Source organism: Rhipicephalus microplus, chromosome 1 (genome assembly GCF_043290135.1).
Source record: "Rhipicephalus microplus isolate Deutch F79 chromosome 1, USDA_Rmic, whole genome shotgun sequence".
Taxonomy (NCBI): Eukaryota; Metazoa; Arthropoda; class Arachnida; order Ixodida; family Ixodidae; genus Rhipicephalus; species Rhipicephalus microplus.
This window is the reverse complement of record NC_134700.1, coordinates 22,899,534-22,921,772: the sequence shown is the minus strand read 5'-3', so window position 1 is coordinate 22,921,772 and position 22,239 is coordinate 22,899,534.

Below are 22,239 nucleotides of genomic sequence, written 5' to 3'. Positions count from 1 at the left end.
TGCATATCGCTACCTGTACCTAAGGAGAAGTGGCGCGCATGTCATCGACGTCTTTCGCCAGTGTAGTTGCTAGTCCTGCTGTATGTTCATTTAAGACATCGTTTAAACCGCCTGAAATATTTACGAGGTTTCGTCTATCAGCTGTAGTTTTCAGTTTTGCGCTCGTTTTCCTCATGACTGCTTCCATCTTGCGTCCTGGGAACGCCTTTACTGGAACCCTCTTGTCACCTCTCACCCTCTCTTTGATGTCGTCTGTGCATCGATTTAAATTCGAGTCCCCGGCGATTATCACATGCTGGGACTTTTCAGCTGGAGCGTCCTGCACCTGGGGGTTACTTGCACCTGTGACGCCGGCTGTTTTGTCCCCTCCCAGCCCCACCACTACTTCGCTGAAGCTTGGCCTTGCGACTATTGAACTATTGATAACTGCGGGCAGCCCAGGCACGTGTGCTTCGCCAGCACTGGCTAAGATTTTGGTCATCGCTATTGCAGACATAATCGCCTACCTCATGGATCCTTGCGGAAGCTGATCGAGCCGGCATCTACGCAAGATACGACGACGCAGCAAGCACTAAGCAGCAGCGCCGAAGCAACAAGAGCGACACCGGCTGGCCAGCACCTGGTTATATAAGCACGTCGTTACTGGATCTTGGCATAACTGCGGGCAGCCCAGGCACGTGTGCTTCGCCAGCACTGGCTAAGATTCTGGTCATCGCTATTGCAGGTACGTGCATTGCACATTAACTCTAGTTAGTTTATTGTCTGGGCTGCCCTGCGGTGTGTGCATTTTATAGAAATGACGACAGTCAAAGAAGTTGCTAAGATGGTGGCGGAACTAAGTAGTAAGTTTGACACATTCAGCTCGAAAGTGTATGCAGATATACAAGAAATCAAAAATTCAGTGTCATTTATGAACACACAGTTTGAAGAATTTAAAGCGACACTAGAGGGAGTAAAACATGAACAAACGACACTTAAGAAAGAAAACGGTTACGTAAAAGAGCAACTACAAAAAACACGGACTGAGCTTCTTGAAATTAAGCAATACAGTCGTCAACAGAACCTTGAAATCAAAGGCCTTCCCAGGAAGCCTAATGAAAAAACTAGCTGATGCAATTGTCGCAGTTGGCAAGAAACTAGATGTTCCACTGACATGCGCAGATGTAGACGTAATTCACCGGGTAACGAGCAAGGACAAAGAAAGGCCAAACGTGGTCGTAAAGTTTGTATCTCGCTCAGTGCGAGATAACGTTTTGAAAGCTGCTAAAAGGCATAGGCTTGTTCCGTCAGACTTTGGGCATGAAGGAAATGAAACAGTCTATATCAATGAACATCTGTGCATTGAAAACAAGGTGCTTCTTGGTAAGGCTACTGCACGCAAAAAGGAGAAAAAATGGAAGTATACCTGGGTTGCAAACGGGAAAATTCTTGCAAGGAAAGCAGATAATTCAAGCGTTCTACATATTAAAACTGAGGAAGATCTTTTGAAGATCTGCTAACGCCCACGACGATGGCTACGAATCAATTATCGAGTGATAACGGTGAAACTTCTATTTGTTCTCTGATGCAATGCAACGTGCGCAGCCTGAACAGAAATATTGACGCACTATGCTCTTTTCTAGAGGTGAATTCTTTTCGATTCAATTTCATAGCTGTTTCGGAGACCTGGCTAAAATCAGGTGAAGTTCAGAATATCCCAGGTTATTCATTCACTTCTATTGCTAGAAATTCTCGCGCACGAGGAGGAGGTGTTGGCCTATTTAAGAGAGCAAACATCAAATGCGAACTCGTCCCTCATTTTTCTTACTCTTATCTCCAGGAATTTGACTTTCTTGTTGTGAACTCAACCTCCATTTTTATTGCTGTTATCTATCGTGCTCCGAACGAAAACATGCAAACTTTCATGCAACATTTCGAGGCATTACTAGCATATTTTACCAGCATCAACTCAAAAATAATCATATGTGGTGACTTTAACATTGACTCCTTGAAAAATGAAAACAATGAATACTTCCATCTTGTAAACTCTTAAGGTTTCCATAATGTTCTATAAGAACCACCAGGGCAATTCGTAATTCATCAACTTCAATTGACGATATACTTTGCAATTTCGACACTACAACCAGACAGTGCAACATCTATCATACAGTCATCTCAGATCATTATCCAACCGCCATTTTCTTTCCCTTATCTGAAAATATTAGGAACACACCCACGATGTACCGCAATAGGATTAATCTTTGCAGTTTGAAACAACGCTTATTAGAAATTGATGACAGTATACTAGAATCTGGTGGTTCTCATCAGCAATATGCCGCACTGAGTGATAAGATAAAAGAAGCGATTACACAATCCAAAATCCCGTACAAAAAAGGTATCACCAAGAGCCAATTTGTCCTTGGATGACCAAGGATATTTTACAATTGGTAAAGGAAAAAGACTATTGGCACACAAAAGTTAAACAAAATAAGGGCAACTTGTACTATGAAGAAAAATTTCGGGTGGCCCGCAACATGGTAACGCAGTTTACTTGTAATCGTAAAAAACAATATTATTCTGAGCTAATTACAAAAAAACTCTGGAAATTGAAAGATAACGTGGAAAATTATAAACTCTGTTATAAAACCTATTCCTAATCAATGCGTTATGGCAGATACATATATAATGGGAATATCAGCAGAATTTTTGGTATCGACTTTTAATCAGTTCTTTTGTAACATTGGTAAAGAAATTGCGAATTCCTGCCGTGATGTATTAGTCGATACGATTCCGGATAGAGTTGTCAATTCCTTTGGATACATCGACATAACTCCTGCGGAAATCGTAACGCTCGTTAAAGCTATGCCATGCAAACATAGTGCGGGGTGTGATGAGATATCACCATTCATACTTAAAAACTTCATAGACATTCTATGTACTCCTCTAGAAAACATTTTTAATCTCGCATTTCACACGTCAACTTACCCAGATTTGCTAAAAATCGCAAAGGTTGTTCCAATTCACAAAAATCAAGACCGTAGCCTTCCCGAAAACTACCGCCCCATATCTGTATTAAGTTCCATAAATATAGTGTTCGAAAAACTTATCTCGAAACGGCTTCTAAATTTTCTCGATCGAGAGTCTGTACTAACAAATAACCAACATGGCTTTCGGAGCAACTGATCCACTTCCACTGCAGTGCTATTTCTTTCAGATAGGGTCAATTCCTACCTAAACAACAACATGATAGTGATTGGTGTCTTCATTGACGTTAGAAAAGCTTTCGACACCGTACATCATGATATACTACTCAACAAATTAGAACGGTATGGCATACGAGGGGGAAGTCTGGAATTTTTTAGAAGCTACCTTACGAACCGACAACAAACGGTTCATTTTTGTAACACTAATTCAGGATTTTTGCCCATTACATCGGGAGTACCGCAGGGATCGGTATTGGGACCTATTTTATTCTCTCTGTACATGAATGACTTCCCTTCAATATTACATAACTTCACCCCAGTCATGTACGCTGATGACACTGCTCTCATTTGCGCACACGAGTCCATCGATGGAGCCTTAAGCATGGCAAACAAAGAATTGAAACAAATCTGTGATTGGTTTCAAGCCAATAAATTGGCTTTAAATGTTAGTAAAACAAAATATATGGTAATTCATTCCCCATACAATGTTATTGCTTTGGATTCGTGTGTGCTCCAGGCTGAGAGCGAAACAATAGAAAGAGTAAGTAGCTTAACATACCTTGGAATTGTGTTGGATCATCATTTCAGCTGGAAAATGCATATAGACTCTCTCTGCAAAAAACTCGCGACAGTCTGCTATACTCTTTTCAAATGTCGCCAGTACTTCGATGCGGAAACTTTAAGAACAATATATTTTGCCCTATTTCACAGCCAACTCTCATATTGTATTGAGTCTTGGGGCCATACATACGATTCATACCTAAAGCCACTTATAGTCCTGCAAAAACGTGCTATCCGATTTATATCAAACGCAAACTATATGGCCTCATCTAAACCACTATTTCGACAGTACCAGGTAATGCCTCTACAACTAGTAAAAATTATAAAACAACAATAATGGCGTACAAGTCTCTAACATGCAATATCCCTCTTCACCGCTCCCTTTTTATTCCCTCACAATTGCAAACAAGAGCCCGTCATTGTGGTAATTTCCTAAAACCACTGGTTAAAAATGCTTATGGCAAAAGACGACTTTATAGTGTTGGAACGTCATTGTGGAATAACCTACCAGTGGAAGTGAAACAACATAATGCTTTCACATTAATGCTCAAACGTCATTACAAAGAGCTCTGTTAGACTACTGATAAGTTTCGTGAAATGATGAAAAGTGACATGATTTTAAACTAATGTTTTGTATGCTGACCAGGAATGCTATTACCAGATGTACAGAAATATTAGATGTATTACGTTAAGTATGCAAACCGAAAACGTGTTCAAAGTGTAGTGTATAAGTTGGATTTTTCCTCTTCAATGTGTTCGGTATCTGTGTATAAGTGATATGTTTATCGAAACAATCTGTATCTTAAACTAAAATGTCGTTCATTATACAACTCTTTCTCCTGCCTCTAAATAATGTATGTTATAATTGCATGGATTCATACTAGCATTCTGCTAAGGATCCAGATGTTGCTAACATGTTTTTCTTTACTGTATGTTGTTTATTCATCATAAAGTTCAAGTTCATAAAGAACCGGCTGAACCTGTTTTTTCCAAGATGGTCTAAATTTCCGGAGCCCTCCACTACGGCGTCTCTCATAATCATATAGTGGTTTTGGGACGTTAAACTCACATATCAATCAATATCAATCAACCTGTTTTTTTCCAAACTTGCTTGCACTTTCTTTTCTACCTTTCTGGTTGCCGGTTCCCTATTGTTCTCTCCGTAGGCCGCTTCTCTGTTCCCCTTGGCTAGTGCTTCCTCGGCGGACTTCAGCCTTCCTCCCATAGCCCTCGTTTTCTCTTGCTCTGTCGCCAACGCAGTCTCGAGCTCGGTGATTCTCATCAGCAGGTCACTCTGAGTAACCATCATTTTCTCCATTTTTTCCTTGACCTCACATTGCCTACACTTTGCGTCAGCCTCTTCTCCTTCCGCTTCTACACTTGGGTCCACTTTCAAACCAACCCTACATCCTGAACACTTTACTGTCTTTTTAGCCATGCATTTCCGACACCAATGGTCCCTATGACTTGTCTCACTCAATAATTACAAAACTCGAGCCCTGCCCCACGAAAAAGAGAAAGTGTAAGCTCTACTACAAAAATGTACGTGTTCAATGTACGTGCACTTTCCCCACAGGGTGGCAAAAGAAAAAAAAAACAACAGCAAAAAATTAAACACACACACACACGCACAAACTAATACATACCTGGTGACTGAACCCCAAAAAAGCCGTACAATAAAATAAGTGCTACAGGGATTTTAACTGCTGCCCTATAATTATAAGAACAAGCTCAAAACATGCAAAACAAATTATCTGCGCAGTCGATCGGGAGCACTAAAAAAAACACGTCAATCCACCGTGACAGTCTGAACCGAACTATCAGATGATGGATGGATGGGTGTGGCTGTACCCTTTAGATCGGGTGGCGGCTAACGCCACCTAACCATAATACTTAGTGAACTAACCATTAGAAATATCTCTTTTTCCATTTAAATAGTGAGGTTGAGGATTCATACTTTGCAGTGAAGAATTTAATTTTCACTCGTGCCTTGACTTCAGCCACCAATCAGATAACCTCCTTCTAGTTACGTCTACCCGCTTAAAGTCTATTTTGCCCTTCCTGTCCCTAAACTCCAGTGCTTTGAAAAACTCTGCGCCATCATCTTGAACTATAGGGTGATGCCTTTTACAGAACATATTCAAGTGTTCGGCAGTATCTTCCTCGTTTCCACGCACATTGCATACTGTGTCTACTCCTTCGTGTTGGGCCCGATATGTCTTGGTTCGCAGTACACCCGTCCTGGCCTAAAACGGCAGAGAACTACCCCAAGTATTATCATAGATCCCTTCCTTGGCAATTTACTGCTTAAAAGTTCGATAGATCTCTAGTGCGGACTTCTTAATCATGCCTATTCTCCACATGTCAGTCTCCGTTTCCTTCACTTCCTTCTTAAGCGATAGTTCTTTTTGGTTTGGCCCCCTGCTGTTTTTCAAGTATTTACCAGTCAATTTCCTAGTTCGCTTCCTCCATTTTGTATCGACATTCTTCATATACAAGTAGCTGAAAACCTTCCTAGCCCAACGCTCCTCCCTCATTTCTCTCAATCGCTTCTCAAATTTTATCTTGTGCTAGCTTCCCTGCCCTGAAATGATGTCCATCCCATATCACCTTGTACTCCCTGATTTGGTGTATTCCCGTGAGCTCCTAAGGCAAGCCTACCTATTCCACGTTGCTTAATTTTTAATCTTGCTGGAACTTCTGATCTCATGCACAGGACTGCATTGCCGAACGTTAGACCAGGAACCATGATTCCTCTCGATATTCCTCTCACAACATCATACCTATTATAATTCCACAGTGCACTATTTTTCATCACTGCTGCATTTCTGTTATCTTTAGTCGTCACGTATATTTCGTGTTCCCTCAGGTACTCGGTCCCATTGCTTATCCATACGCCCAGAAATTTGTATTTATGTGTTATCCCTAGCGTGACCTCCTGTATTCTAAGATCACTACCTTCGTTATCATTGAAAATCATCTAGGGGAATCCGTGCAAATTCCGATTGACGTCTTTTTTTCTGTGTCGGCAGGCTCTTGAAACAGTGAATGTCTCGACGAAATTCCGGCATGCCTGTATATTCACTTGTAAACGATGCGCGTAGCAGGTGCGTTCACTGATAAAGGCTCAGAAACGCATTAAACGCGCTAAAAACGAGCAATTACGCGTTTTCGCTGGCTCGGACGCGTGCGCTCCCAATGCAGACGCTCCTGAGATCTTCAGTACCTTGCGACTGCAGCGCTGCCGCTATTGTCGCCCACCGCAGAGTCAGCCGAGATGCGGCGCGGCTGCCTCGTTCACTCCACTGCCCCCTTCTAGTACACTGTACCCATGGTCGCTGAACAATCGCAGCGCCAGAGTACCCTCTAGTGACGGCGGAAGGAAAGGTAGGAGAGGGCATGCCCAGCCGGTGCAGGGCGTAAAAAATGTGGCGGAACTTGCATCACAGCGGCTATATTCACTGAGAACAATGACAGCGTTTTGTTATTGTTGATGTAGTGCGGTGCGGCACCGTTCAGGCGGTCCAGCGGCAGTGTGGGCGTTTTCATGGGCTTCGCACCTAACCGTGGCGTACTGCAGGTGTTCCACAGCATCCATTATTTGTGTCGCATTGTTAGCTACGCGATTTTCTTCCGGTGGTGGTTGTAACCAGGTGTCTGAACTGGAAACCGCGGAGAGAGCGCGCGTATGCGTACTCCGAATTTGCAGCGTCCGTGAAAACTGTGTCTAGCCCACAGCCTGACCGAAAATTTCATAAAGCCTAAAAAGAAACGCAAAAGGGGGAAAAATTGATCTGAAAGAAGCTGTACAAATTTCGGCCCTGGTTCGTCGCATGGCAATGTCCGAAATATCATCTTTACTTTGACAAAGAACACATCAAATATGAAAAAACTTGACGTATAACTTGCCGTGTTTGTCGTAAACGCAAGCAGTGCAAGAGTACAACACCCATACGCGGAGAATTCGTCAACCGTATCGCGAAAGGACAGCGTGTTGAAATCCGTTCCATTGGTTTCGGATAGCACCAGCACACGCGGCGCGCAGGCCACGTGCTTTTTGAGACAGAGAGGGAGTCGCGCCTTTTGCTTCGCATTCATATGTAAACAAGAGAGGTGAATTTTCCCAGTCAATATGGCCGACTTCCGGCTTCATCGCGGCTTTAAAACTAGTGACGTCAGGGCCTCTCCTACCTTTCCTTCCTCCGTGCCTCTACAGGTTTCCCCGCTCAATTTAATCCAAGCGCCAGCCAAATTAATCTAGGCGCCAGTCAATTTAATCCAGCCGCCACTGAAATTAATCCAGGTGCCATTCATTTTAATCCAAGTGCCACTGAAATTAATCCAACCGCCAGCCGATTTAATCCGGACGCCAGTGAATTTAATCCTGATGACATTGTGACTTCAAAACGACCCAGAATTTTCGGGAATGCGTGGAGTGAATAGCTTTGGAGTGAATTTAACAGGGAAAAGCCATGAATGAGTCACTAGTGACACAATGCGACTCGCGCGACTTTATCACGTCTATCACCCGCGTAAGCACTATTCACACCTTCGACATGCATATCAAAGGAAAAGCCGTCCACACAGTAATAACTTGATACTTATTAACGAGGCCAATGATCTCATCACGAGTGACTTAGGTGACGTCCTAACGCATATCACCCACGCACGCACTGTCTTAACCTTCCATCATGCATATCAAATGAAACGTCTTTAAAAGGGCGGGATCTTGATACCTAAAACTCGGCCAAGTCACCTGATAACCAGTTCCTCAGGGGACGTCATCACAAATATCACCCGCACACGTAATTTACTCGCCTACCGACATGCATGCCAAACGAAACGTCTTTGAGAGAGCAATAACGTGTTACCTATGACTCGGCCAACTGACTTGATAACTTGTGATTTAGGTGACGTCATCACGCCTATCACCCACGCACGCAATGTCTAACCTGCCATCATGTATACCAAACGAAACGTCTTCGAGAGGCTAATAAATTGAACGCTGTCAATCGGCAGAGTGACGTGATCACTAGTGACTCGTGTGACGTCATCGCGTTTGACACCCACGCACGCAGCGTCTAACCTGAGTTCATACATATCAAATGAAACGTGTTTGAGAGAGTAATAACTTGAACGCTGTCACAAGGCCCAGTGACGTCATCACTAGTGACTGGCGTGACGTCATCTCGCATAAGACTCACGCAAGCACTCTATAATGTGCCTTCATGCGTATCAAACAAAACGTCTTTGAAAGGGCAATAACTTGAACGCTGGCACTAGGCCGCGTGACGTCATCACTAGTGACTCACGTGACGTCATTACGCCTATCACACGCACACGCAGTGTCCAAACCTGTCTTCATGCATATCAAACGAAATGTCTTTGAGAGAGTAATAACTTGAACGCTGTCACAAGGCCCAGTGACGTCATCACTAGTGACTGGCGTGACGTCATCACGCTTATCACACATGCACGCAGTGTCCAAACCTGTCTTCATGCATATCAAACGAAATGTCTTTGAGAGAGTAATAACTTGAACGCTGTCACAAGGCGCAGTGACGTCATCACTAGTGACTGGCGTGACGTAATCACGCCTGACACCCACGCACGCGGTGTCCTAACCTGTCTTCATGCATATCAAACGAAATGTCTTTGAGAGAGTAATAACTTGAACGCTGTCACAAGGCCCAGTGACGTCATCACTAGTGACTGGCGTGACGTCATTACGCCTATCACACGCACACGCAGTGTCCAAACCTGTCTTCATGCATATCAAACGAAATGTCTTTGAGAGAGTAATAACTTGAACGCTGTCACAAGGCCCAGTGACGTCATCACTAGTGACTGGCGTGACGTCATCATGCCTATCACACGCACACGCAGTGTCCAAACCTGTCTTCATGCATATCAAACGAAATGTCTTTGACAGAGTAATAACTTGAACGCTGTCACAAGGCGCAGTGACGTCATCACTAGTGACTGGCGTGACGTCATCATGCCTATCACACACGCACGTGGTGTCCTAACTTGTCTTCATGCATATCAAACGAAATGTCTTTGAGAGAGTAATAACTTGAACGCTGTCACAAGGCCCAGTGACGTCATCACTAGTGACTGGCGTGACGTCATCACGCCTGACACCCACGCACGCGGTGTCCTAACCTGTCTTCATGCATATCAAACGAAATGTATTTGAGAGAGTAATAACTTGAACGCTGTCACAAGGCCCAGTGACGTCATCACTAGTGACTGGCGTGACGTCATCATGCCTATCACACGCACACGCAGTGTCCTAACCTGTCTTCATGCATATCAAACGAAATGTCTTTGACAGAGTAATAACTTGAACACTGTCACAAGGCGCAGTGACGTCATCACTAGTGACTGGCGTGACGTCATCATGCCTATCACACACGCACGTGGTGTCCTAACTTGTCTTCATGCATATCAAACGAAATGTCTTTGAGAGAGTAATAACTTGAACGCTGTCACAAGGCCCAGTGACGTCATCACTAGTGACTGGCGTGACGTCATCACGCCTGACACCCACGCACGCGGTGTCCTAACCTGTCTTCATGCATATCAAACGAAATGTATTTGAGAGAGTAATAACTTGAACGCTGTCACAAGGCCCAGTGACGTCATCACTAGTGACTGGCGTGACGTCATCATGCCTGACACCCACGCAAGCACTCTGTAACCTGCCTTCATGTATATCAAACGAAACGTCTTAGAGAGAGTAATAACTTGAATGCTGTCACAAGGCCCAGTGACGTCATCACTAGTGACTGGCGTGACGTCATCATGCCTGACATCCACGCAAGCACTCTGTAACCCGCCTTCATGTATATCAAACGAAACGTCTTAGAGAGAGTAATAACTTGAATGCTCTCACTAGGCCTAGCGACGTGAACACTAGTGACTCATGTGACGTCATCACGTCTATCACACACGCACGCGCTGTCCTAACCTGTTTTCATGCATATCGAACGAAACGTCTGTGAGAGAGCAATAATGTTATACTTATGACTCGGCCAACCGACTTGATCACTATTGACTCACGTGACGTCATCACGACTAACAGTCATGCAAGCACTCTCTAACGTGCTTTCATGAATATCAAACGAAACGTCATTGAGAGAACATTAACTTGAAGGCCATTGCAGGCAGCGTATGCTAGTAAAAAACTAAGTTCTCGCGCTGCACAGCCGTTCACCAGCTAACCGGTATACGTAGGCACCAGATCGCGCGTTTCGAATTCAGTCAAAGGCGTCTTTACATGGCTTTTGTTTGACTTGACGCTTTTCTTGACTCGTGTAGATGCGATGGAAGCAACAGTACCTTCAAGCAGCAGTGTGGTACGACCCAACAACAGTGTCACATCGCTCGTTGAGGGCAGCGATTCTCCTTCATTCAATAAATAGAAATAATGAAGTCGAAATAGCAATTAAGCATTTTACAACCATACTCAATTATGCAACATTCAACCGATACCCTCACCTCCCTGCGACACGTTTACTCCAGCTCGTCGTGTGGGTAGATGTACGCGTCTTTTTTGTTGCTTCTCGTGTTTCGTAGAATGCCTTGAAAATGCGGGCAGCCAGGCTGCAATACTGTGAACGGACAGGCGTTCTACACTAAACAGGCACGCTTATTCCAAGCACACTAACCTATAAGAAACGGCGTGGCGTAGAATGTAGAAAGGAAGGCACGAGTCAGCCACAGCATTGAATGGCGCATCAGCAAATGGCCAGTTGCAAATAGCAATAGTATGTATCTCAAGTATGGGGACTGCCCTCTATTACAACGGATTTGTTTCACAGGACAACCAGATGAAATAATTGTTGAGCCGAAGGAGTGGTAGACAAATCTTTTTGTAGCAAGCTTTGGAGCAGGCAGACCGTGCGTCTTATGCTTGATTAAGGATATACAGTGTTATGACTATAGCCGAATTATATGCAAACGCCTGTTTCGTTTCTTGTGCTCATATCGTGTCATTTTGACACTAGAGCACAAATTAGAGGGCGAGGAGAGCTTTTATAGTGCTTTTATAGTGCCTATATATACCTATTTCGGGCGTTGTAGCCTCAATTCGTATAGGTGCCTGTAAATGTCTGTTTTCCAAATCGATGCCTATATAAACGCTATTTAACCTGAAATTTTGCTTTCAAGTACCACTGAGCCCGGTATTCATGTTACCGGGCGAAATATAGGTTTCGGGACACTGTGTGGTGCAAACTACTCTTTATTTCAGGAGTTACGTTTAGAACTCTCAAACCCAGAAGGCATTTTAGCCAAGAGGGAGGTAGACTAGCCTCTACACATGTATACCATCTATGTCGCGTCGTCTGCTCAGCCTCTTTCCAGTGTGCGCTCAGATGCGTAAGGAGCAGGAGGTGCCTCTGTGCAGCGGCAGGAAGATGAAGAATGAGTGCGAAACTGTGGAGAGTCATCAGGGGAAGTAAGGAAGTAGAGTGTAGATAAAAAAAAGCAATATCTATGTAGTTTTCGTTTTTTGTTTGTCATTTACATGTGGTGCCTCACTGGGTCACCTGAAAATATTTATTTAGGCAGTGGAAAATGTTGCCTGCCCAATGAAAAGGTTTGTGTCACTAGAAATTTTAATTTCTTTTTTAAGTACTGGAAATTTTAATTTTTAAGTACTGGAAATCTTGGTAAATGAGATCTTGAGCGCTCAGTGCACTCATTCCTTTACGCTTCTCAAAACTCTTAAGTTTGTGTAACGACCCTTAAAGTGTTCACAGACAGAAGAAAAATTGAGCCTGTGTGGTTAGGCCAAGTTAATACGCCGCAAAAAAAATCCTTCTGGCGCCTGGCACTCTGACTATTTTCGCATGTATAGCCCTTCTTAGCTATGGCACACAGAAAGAGACCCAGAAGCATATTTCTACGATGCGTTGCGAAAACATGTCTGGTAGGTCGTAACTATAGAGGCCAGCTCTATAGGCACTGAAAAACCGGGATTTAGGCACCAATATTAGGTGGCCAAAACACTCTTTCAGGCTTCCAAAATTGTGAATATAGGCAGAATAATCTTTGACAAAACTCAAAATTTCCAATAAACAGGTGTGCTATCTGTCTCTACGACATGAAAGCAAGCAAAAATGTTCTAGTTTATAATTGTACAAACGGGTAATGATTTAGCATAAACATGCGTTTTTCCGCGGGGTTCGCAGAATACGGTCTCTCCATATCTAGTTCAGCATGGTCAGTTAAGTGTGCACCATCGTAGAAATATGCTTCTGGGTCTCTTTCTGTGTGCCATAGCTAAGAAGGGCTATACATGCGAAAATAGTCAGAGTGCCAGGCGCCAGAAGGATTTTTTTTGCGGCGTATTAACTTGGCCTAACCACACAGGCTCAATTTTTCTTCTGTCTGTGAACACTTTAAGGGTCGTTACACAAACTTAAGAGTTTTGAGAAGCGTAAAGGAATGAGTGCACTGAGCGCTCAAGATCTCATTTACCAAGATTTCCAGTACTTAAAAATTAAAATTTCCAGTACTTAAAAAAGAAATTAAAATTTCTAGTGACACAAACCTTTTCATTGGGCAGGCAACATTTTCCACTGCCTAAATAAATATTTTCAGGTGACCCAGTGAGGCACCACATGTAAATGACAAACAAAAAACGAAAACTACATAGATATTGCTTTTTTTATCTGCACTCTACTTCCTTACTTCCCCTGATGACTCTCCACAGTTTCGCACTCATTCTTCATCTTCCTGCCGCTGCACAGAGGCACCTCCTGCTCCCTACGCATCTGAGCGCACACTGGAAAGAGGCTGAGCAGACGACGCGACATGGATGGTATACATGTGTAGAGGCTAGTCTACCTCCCTCTTGGCTAAAATGCCTTCTGAGTTTGACAGTTCTAAACGTAACTCGTGAAATAAAAAGTAGCTTGCACCACACAGTGTCCCGGAACCTATATTTTGCCCGGTAACATGAATACCGGGCTCAGTGGTACTTGAAAGCAAAATTTCAGGTTAAATAGCGTTTATATAGGCATCGATTTTGAAAACAGACATTTACAGGCACCTATACGAATTGAGGCTACAACGCCCGAAATAGGTATATATAGGCACTATAAAAGCACTATAAAAGCTCTCCTCGCCCTCTAATTTGTGCTCACGTGTCAAAATGACACGATATGAGCGCAAGAAACGAAACAGGCGTTTGCATATAATTCGGCTATAGTCATAACACTGTATATCCTTAATCAAGCATAAGACGCACGGTCTGCCTGCTCCAAAGCTTGCTACAAAAAGATTTGTCTACCACTCCTTCGGCTCAACAATTATTTCATCTGGTTGTCCTGTGAAACAAATCCGTTGTAATAGAGGGCAGTCCCCATACTTGAGATACATACTATTGCTATTTGCAACTGGCCATTTGCTGATGCGCCATTCAATGCTGTGGCTGACTCGTGCCTTCCTTTCTACATTCTACGCCACGCCGTTTCTTATAGGTTAGTGTGCTTGGAATAAGCGTGCCTGTTTAGTGTAGAACGCCTGTCCGTTCACAGTATTGCAGCCTGGCTGCCCGCATTTTCAAGGCATTCTACGAAACACGAGAAGCAACAAAAAAGACGCGTACATCTACCCACACGACGAGCTGGAGTAAACGTGTCGCAGGGAGGTGAGGGTATCGGTTGAATGTTGCATAATTGAGTATGGTTGTAAAATGCTTAATTGCTATTTCGACTTCATTATTTCTATTTATTGAATGAAGGAGAAGCGCTGCCCTCAACGAGCGATGTGACACTGTTGTTGGGTCGTGCCACACTGCTGCTTGAAGGTACTGTTGCTTCCATCGCATCTACACGAGTCAAGAAAAGCGTCAAGTCAAACAAAAGCCATGTAAAGACGCCTTTGTCTGAATTCGAAACGCGCGATCTGGTGCCTACGTATACCGGTTAGCTGGTGAACGGCTGTGCAGCGCGAGAACTTAGTTTTTTACTAGCATACGCTGCCTGCAATAGCCTTCAAGTTAATGTTCTCTCAATGACGTTTCGTTTGATATTCATGAAAGCACGTTAGAGAGTGCTTGCATGACTGTTAGTCGTGATGACGTCACGTGAGTCAATAGTGATCAAGTCGGTTGGCCGAGTCATAAGTATAACATTATTGCTCTCTCACAGACGTTTCGTTCGATATGCATGAAAACAGGTTAGGACAGCGCGTGCGTGTGTGATAGACGTGATGACGTCACATGAGTCACTAGTGTTCACGTCGCTAGGCCTAGTGAGAGCATTCAAGCTATTACTCTCGCTAAGACGTTTCGTTTGATATACATGAAGGCGGGTTACAGAGTGCTTGCGTGGGTGTCAGGCATGATGACGTCACGCCAGTCACTAGTGATGATGTCACTGTGCCTTGTGACAGCGTTCAAGTTATTACTCTCTGAAAGACATTTCGTTTGATATGCATGAAGACAGGTTAGGACACCGCGTGCGTGGGTGTCAGGCATGATGACGTCACGCCAGTCACTAGTGATGACGTCACTGGGCCTTGTGACAGCGTTCAAGTTATTACTCTCTCAAATACATTTCGTTTGATATGCATGAAGACAGGTTAGGACACCGCGTGCGTGGGTGTCAGGCGTGATGACGTCACGCCAGTCACTAGTGATGACGTCACTGGGCCTTGTGACAGCGTTCAAGTTATTACTCTCTCAAAGACATTTCGTTTGATATGCATGAAGACAAGTTAGGACACCACGTGCGTGTGTGATAGGCATGATGACGTCACGCCAGTCACTAGTGATGACGTCACTGCGCCTTGTGACAGCGTTCAAGTTATTACTCTGTCAAAGACATTTCGTTTGATATGCATGAAGACAGGTTTGGACACTGCGTGTGCGTGTGATAGGCATGATGACGTCACGCCAGTCACTAGTGATGACGTCACTGGGCCTTGTGACAGCGTTCAAGTTATTACTCTCTCAAAGACATTTCGTGCGATATGCATGAAGACAGGTTTGGACACTGCGTGAGTGTGTGATAGGCGTGATGACGTCACGCCAGTCACTAGTGATGACGTCACTGGGCCTTTTGACAGCGTTCAAGTTATTACTCTCTCAAAGACATTTCGTTTGATATGCATGAAGACAGGTTCGGACACTGCGTGTGCGTGTGATAGGCGTAATGACGTCACGTGAGTCACTAGTGATGACGTCACGCGGCCTAGTGCCAGCATTCAAGTTATTACCCTTTCAAAGACGTTTTGTTTGATATGCATGAAGGCACATTATAGAGTGCTTGCGTGAGTCTTAGGCGAGATGACGTCACGCCAGTCACTAGTGATGACGTCACTGGGCCTTGTGACAGCGCTCAAGTATTACTCTCTCAAACACGTTTCATTTGATATGTATGAACTCAGGTTAGACGCTGCGTGCGTGGGTGTCAGGCGCGATGACGTCACACGAGTCACTAGTGATCACGTCACTCTGCCGATTGACAGCGTTCAATTTATTAGCCTCTCGAAGACGTTTCGTTTGGTATACATGATGGCAGGTTAGACATTGCGTGCGTGGGTGATAGGCGTGATGACGTCACCTAAATCACAAGTTATCAAGTCAGTTGGCCGAGTCATAGGTAACACGTTATCGCTCTCTCAAAGACGTTTCGTTTGGCATGCATGTCGGTAGGCGAGTAAATTACGTGTGCAGGTGATATTTGTGATGACGTCCCCTGAGGAACTGGTTATCAGGTGACTTGGCCGAGTTTTAGGTATCAAGATCCCGCCCTTTCGAAGACGTTTCATTTGATATGCATGATGGAAGGTTAAGACAGTGCGTGCGTGGGTGATATGCGTTAGGACGTCACCTAAGTCACTCGTGATGAGATCATTGGCCTGGTTAATAAGTATCAAGTTATTACTGTGTGGACGGCTTTTCCTTTGATATGCATGTCGAAGGTGTGAATAGTGCTTACGCGGGTGATAGGCGTGATAAAGTCGCGCGAGTCGCATTGTGTCACTAGTGACTCATTCATGGCTTTTCCATGTTAAATTTACTCCAAAGCTATTCACTCCACGCATTCCCGAAAATTCTGGGTCGTTTTGAAGTCACAATGTCATCAGGATTAAATTCACTGGCGTCCGGATTAAATCGGCTGGCGGTTGGATTAATTTCAGTGGCACCTGGATTAAAATGAATGGCACCTGGATTAATTTCAGTGGCGGCTGGATTAAATTGACTGGCGCCTAGATTAATTTGGCTGGCGCTTGGATTAAATTGAGCGGGAAAACCTGTAGTTAATTTTAGGAAACTCTATGGCTCTAAGGTACAGTGTACTAGAAGGGGGCAGTGGAGTGAACGAGGCAGCCGCGCCGCATCTCGGCTGATTCTCCGGCGGGTGACAGTAGCGGCGGCGCTGTTGTCCCATGGTACTGAAGATCTCAGGTGCGTCTGAATTGGGAGCGTGTGCGCCGTAGCCTGCGAAAGCGTCTAATAGCTCATTTTCAGCGCATTTAATGTGTTTCTGAGCCTTTATCAGTGGACGCACCTGCTACGTGCCATGGTGCACGAGTGAATATGCAGGCACGCTGGAATTGCGTCGATACATTCACTGTTTAAAGAACCTGCCCACCCACACACACACACAAAAAAAAGAAAATGTCAATCGGAATTTGCACGGATCCGCCTAGCTTCTCACTCAAGCAGCGTTTTGAGCTGCGTTACGTCATAAGTGGCTACTGGCGAACTACAAAGAGAGGAGAAGTATCAATACTGCTATTAAATGACACGCTCGTTTTGTCGGCATTCTCTACGATATGCAGAGCACAGTGTTCCTTATATGAGCCTACATGCGCTCGATTGTTTCACGAGAAACCCGAGTATAAGTAACGCTGTTACGACATTTATATCGGTGACGACTCAATTTTATCATGCCAGTTTTGCGGAAGATAATAATTATCGCTTTGTGAAAGGCTTATTACATATTGAACATATCAAAAAAACACAAGCGTAATAAAAGTGCCAATTTTATATATTGCCCGTCTGCTAGTTTGCGTAAATTCATTGTAACCAGTTCTCATTTTATATCGACAGCTCAAATTGGGCTGCTTTCCCAATAAACTATTGGCGTAACGCCTTTGAAAGCCAGCAATGTCAAAAGTGTAGGCAGACAGTAGTGCATATTTAACTTTATTTTATATGTACACACTAAACACACACACACACAAGAAGTGTATATATATATATATATATATATATATATATATATATATATATATATATATATATATATATATATATATATATATATATATATATAGGCAGATATGGTGGTTGAGTGGCCGTAGCGTTGCATATAGTCCAGTAGATCCTCCGTGAGTGATCACAACGTGGTTTATTTCGACGTTCCGGCCTAGAGTCTGGCCTTCATCAGGATTAAAGATACAGTTTGTTGGTGCTCAGCTTTATACAATCTCAATTCAGAGGGCAAGGAAAGAGGGGAAAAAAGAAGAAAACAGAGAAGAAGAAGAGAAAAATAATATACGGTGGACTCCCCTCGGGCGCCCCCCTCCACTCTTTTCTCCCCTTCCCCGTTCATCTCTCTCCACCTTCTCCCCTTCACCTTTCTGATGTCAGCGGTCTGTGTATGTTTCCTTTCACTAACGCATTCCTCCCGGTCAGACGGCGCCTCCTGGCACTGGCGGTTCGGTGTGGGGCATAAAAGAGCTTTTTTAGGAAGTCCTAAGCCTTTAGCTACTCTTTTTTAGGAAGTCCTAAGCATTTAACTACTCGGAGTCCCGTAAACAACTCGTCGTAGAAGGAGGGGTGCCGTGTATTGTGGCAGAGGCTGGTAAGCGGGCATTTTAGGAAGTTCTAAGCCTTTAACTACTCGGCGCCCTGTCAACATTTCGTCGTAAAAAGAGGGGTGCCCCGTATTGCGGTAGAGGCTGGCAAGCGGGCGCAATGCCAATTCCTTGCCCGTTTCTGGATTACGCGTGTAGTTGGGGCCTCCCGGCTGTGCACAGGGTTGCTGTTGGGCATGTCATGCATGGTACAATTGATTGGGTAGTAAAATAAAACAGAAAACAGACGACAGCTGCACTTAGGAAGAGTAGTTACACTTGGAATTGTTTTGGGTTGTCCAGTGCCCTTCGCAGCTGCAGTGCTGTGAACTCAGTTACTATTTTCATTGTTGCCGTTATTGTTTTGTAATGCTTTAATTGCTGCAAGTGTACCAGGATTCTCATTTATTCCTCTATCGAGGGTGTTAAATCGGTGAATAAGGTATGACTCTCGTTGTTCACGTTCTCGATTTGATTTAAGTCCCGTCTCTAAGAGCGTTACTGATAGTTTGTCGAATGCATGGTCGGGAAGATTGAGATGTTTTGATAGAGGTAGACTTAAGGCTGATTTCGCATGGGCTCTGTGATTATCGAAGCGAATCCTGAATGGTGTTCCTGTTTGTCCGATGTACTGCATACCACACACGTTGCATTCGAGTAGGTATACCACATTAGAGGAATCACATGTTAGGTTTCCTCGTATGTTAATCGTAAACTTGGATTGCGTGCTGGTTGCTTTGTCTGTTTCTCGCATCGCCTTACATACAAGACATCGTGGCTTTAAACAAGGGCGGCATGAATTATTGGGGGGTGATGTGTTAATTTGGGAGTGGACAAGGGTGTATTTGAGGTTACGTGGTCGTCGGTAAACGACGCCTGGAGCGGATGGGAATGCGCGTTTCAGACGTTCAATTTATTTCAGAATGTTGTAATGTCGTTTAAGGAGTTTGTTTACATTGGGGAAGTTTGTGCTGTAAGTCAAGCAGAGGTTTGTTCGTTGTGGGTCTTCTCGTGGTGGTCACTTCATAAGTAAGTCTTCACGCTTTAGTTTTCTCGCTTTTTGAACAGCGTCATTAATTAAATGTGGGGGGTATTTTTGTTTCTCGAGCATAAGTTTTAGCCTCATTGAGCTCGTGTCAAAGTCAGCGTCTCTAGAGCAGATTCGCTTAAACCGGTGAGCCTGGCTGTATGGAATATTGTTTTTACAGTGGCGTTTGTGATCGCTTTGGTAATGGAGGTATTGTGTTCGACTTGTTGGTTTGTGATATAGGGTTGTACAGAGCTTCTCTTCTTCTATCGTTATGGTAACATCAAGAAAATTTACGGTAACTTGCGAGTATGTGTGTGTGAAGTGTATGTTCGGATGTACAGCATTGTAAGTGTCGATAAAGCTGAGAAGTTCGTCCTCGCTGTGGGTCCAAATAAGAAAGATGTCGTCTATGTATCTTCTGTATAACATGGATTTCAAGGAACTTTGTGCAAGAAATTCAGATTCTAGCTTTCCCATAAATATGTTGGCATAATTAGGTGCCATTTTGGTGCCCATAGCGGTCCCGCTGATTTGTCGAAAATACTCTTGATTAAACTCGAATGTATTTAATTCGAGGACCATCCTCGTCAAAGTCGCAATGGCAGAGAAATCTGGGTTGTTAGATTGTCTATGGTTTGTGTACATGTTTTGTAATGCAGCTATGCCATCATCGTGAGGAATATTTGTATATAATGAAGAGACATCAAGAGTAACCAAGTACGAGTTTTTCGGCACACAGAGACCTGCACTGTCTTGAAGAAAATGTGTGGTGCCTTTTATGTACGACGCGAGGGTGCATGGAATGTGGCTTATTAGTTTGTCCACGTACCCTGATATGGGTACACTCTAAGCCAAAAACGGCCGAAATGGGAGCAACGGCCGTATTTACTCCTTCAGACCGACTGTTACTCTCCGAAAAGACCAAGCGGAACAAGATGGCCGACTTGTTCGAGAGTGGGGGAGCAACTGTATTCATCTTAAGTTTGTAAGGGAACAACGGAAGGAGGAACCGCTGTAAATGCTCTCGTCACGCAACGGATACTCCCCGGCAGGACACCGCACACAAATATGCATGCCACCCACATTGATATTCATGGGCCAGATTATTGTTTGTTCTGTGTGCCAAACTTCACCAAACCAAAACAGTGATTTATTTTGGCATCCGCAGATAATAATATAGCAGCGCTGGCTGAACACCGAAGGCCTGAGAATACAGCTATGGCAAATCCCTAACACACGCAGCAGCAGAATGGAGAGTTGGCACGTCAAAGCGGACCGAACGCCGAAACACGTGCAAAACAACGATAAAAAAAGCCTAGACACGCCATTCGTCCGCGAAGCAAGGGCGTCAAAGTCGATCAAGCAGCAAAACACATGCATAAAGAGCCCCCCCCCCCCCCCCCCCCCCGATATATCGGAGAAGAAAAAAAAAAGCGGACCCAGACATGTTTTTCATCAGCCGTACCCTTAGTAGCACGCTTCACCGTGTAGTTTGAGGGCAGAATGACAAATCTGCGCCATCTGCGCCCGCACGACAAGTGTGGCGCTAGTGTAGTAAGCGATGTAATTTACAAAGTAATTTTTATTCAGTGTTTATGTTTACTAGCACTGATTAAAAATTACACTCAATTTTTTATACTTATTTATGAGTTTTAGTGTACCTCAGTTTTTTTTATAAGTCTATTAGGAGAACACACTGAAAGCATTGCGCTGACGCTTGTGCTGCCGCTGCTCGACGTTTTTTTTTTCGGCGCAACTAGGTTCGCGTTCGCACTACTCATATTCATATGGTCTGTGGTCGGCGAGCACATGGACATGCGAGCTTGTGAGCTATGTTTTGATCGTGTGTGTGTGTGTGTCGCAGATTTGCGTTTCTACTTATTCGTGATGAAGGTTAGTGTATATTTATCTTTATGGAGCGCGAAGTTGTTGTGGATTTTGCTGCTGGTTGGAACAAACACATCGTAAACACGTCTACAGCTGCAAGCCTGTTCGCTCGTCGGACAAAGGACTGTGCATGCATCAGCGTGCAGGTGAGTGGCATTTCCAGCAACATTTAATGCTCTTACAATAGTTTGTTGAGTGGTTGCGCTATTAAAAGAGAAATGATTTGCTCTTTCTTATTTACCGTATCCATTGCTAGCCGTATCGGACTAATTTACCTCTATTATTACCGCCTGCATACCCTCTTGCTTCCCCTGTCACCACTGCAGTGCCAGTGTACTTTTGCAGTTAAAAGTTCATTTTCGCAACACTAACTCGATTGAAAAAACATTGGGGTGGGGTTGTAGCTGCCTTCATACTGGCACTTTTCTACCATTGACTTCATGTAACGTCAACGGCTGAGTGTTGGGACCTTGGGCCGCATTTTTTAGAGCTGTAAAGTGTATGTAAATCAGTAAGTGAACAAACCATTGTCGTATCACTTCACTGGCATAGCCAGGCGGTTGCGCACAGAATTTTTTTAGGCCGGGCGTAGGGAGCCCATAATCACGACCATATTCGCTTGCCCGGCCTTCAATTCAGATAAGCGCCCCCCCCCTCCCCGCACGCCTAAAAAAAAAATCTGCCCACATCACTGCGTCACTTGCTTCACCTCTGCGCTGAACGTACTATTTCATAAGCGTACCATCAAGCGAG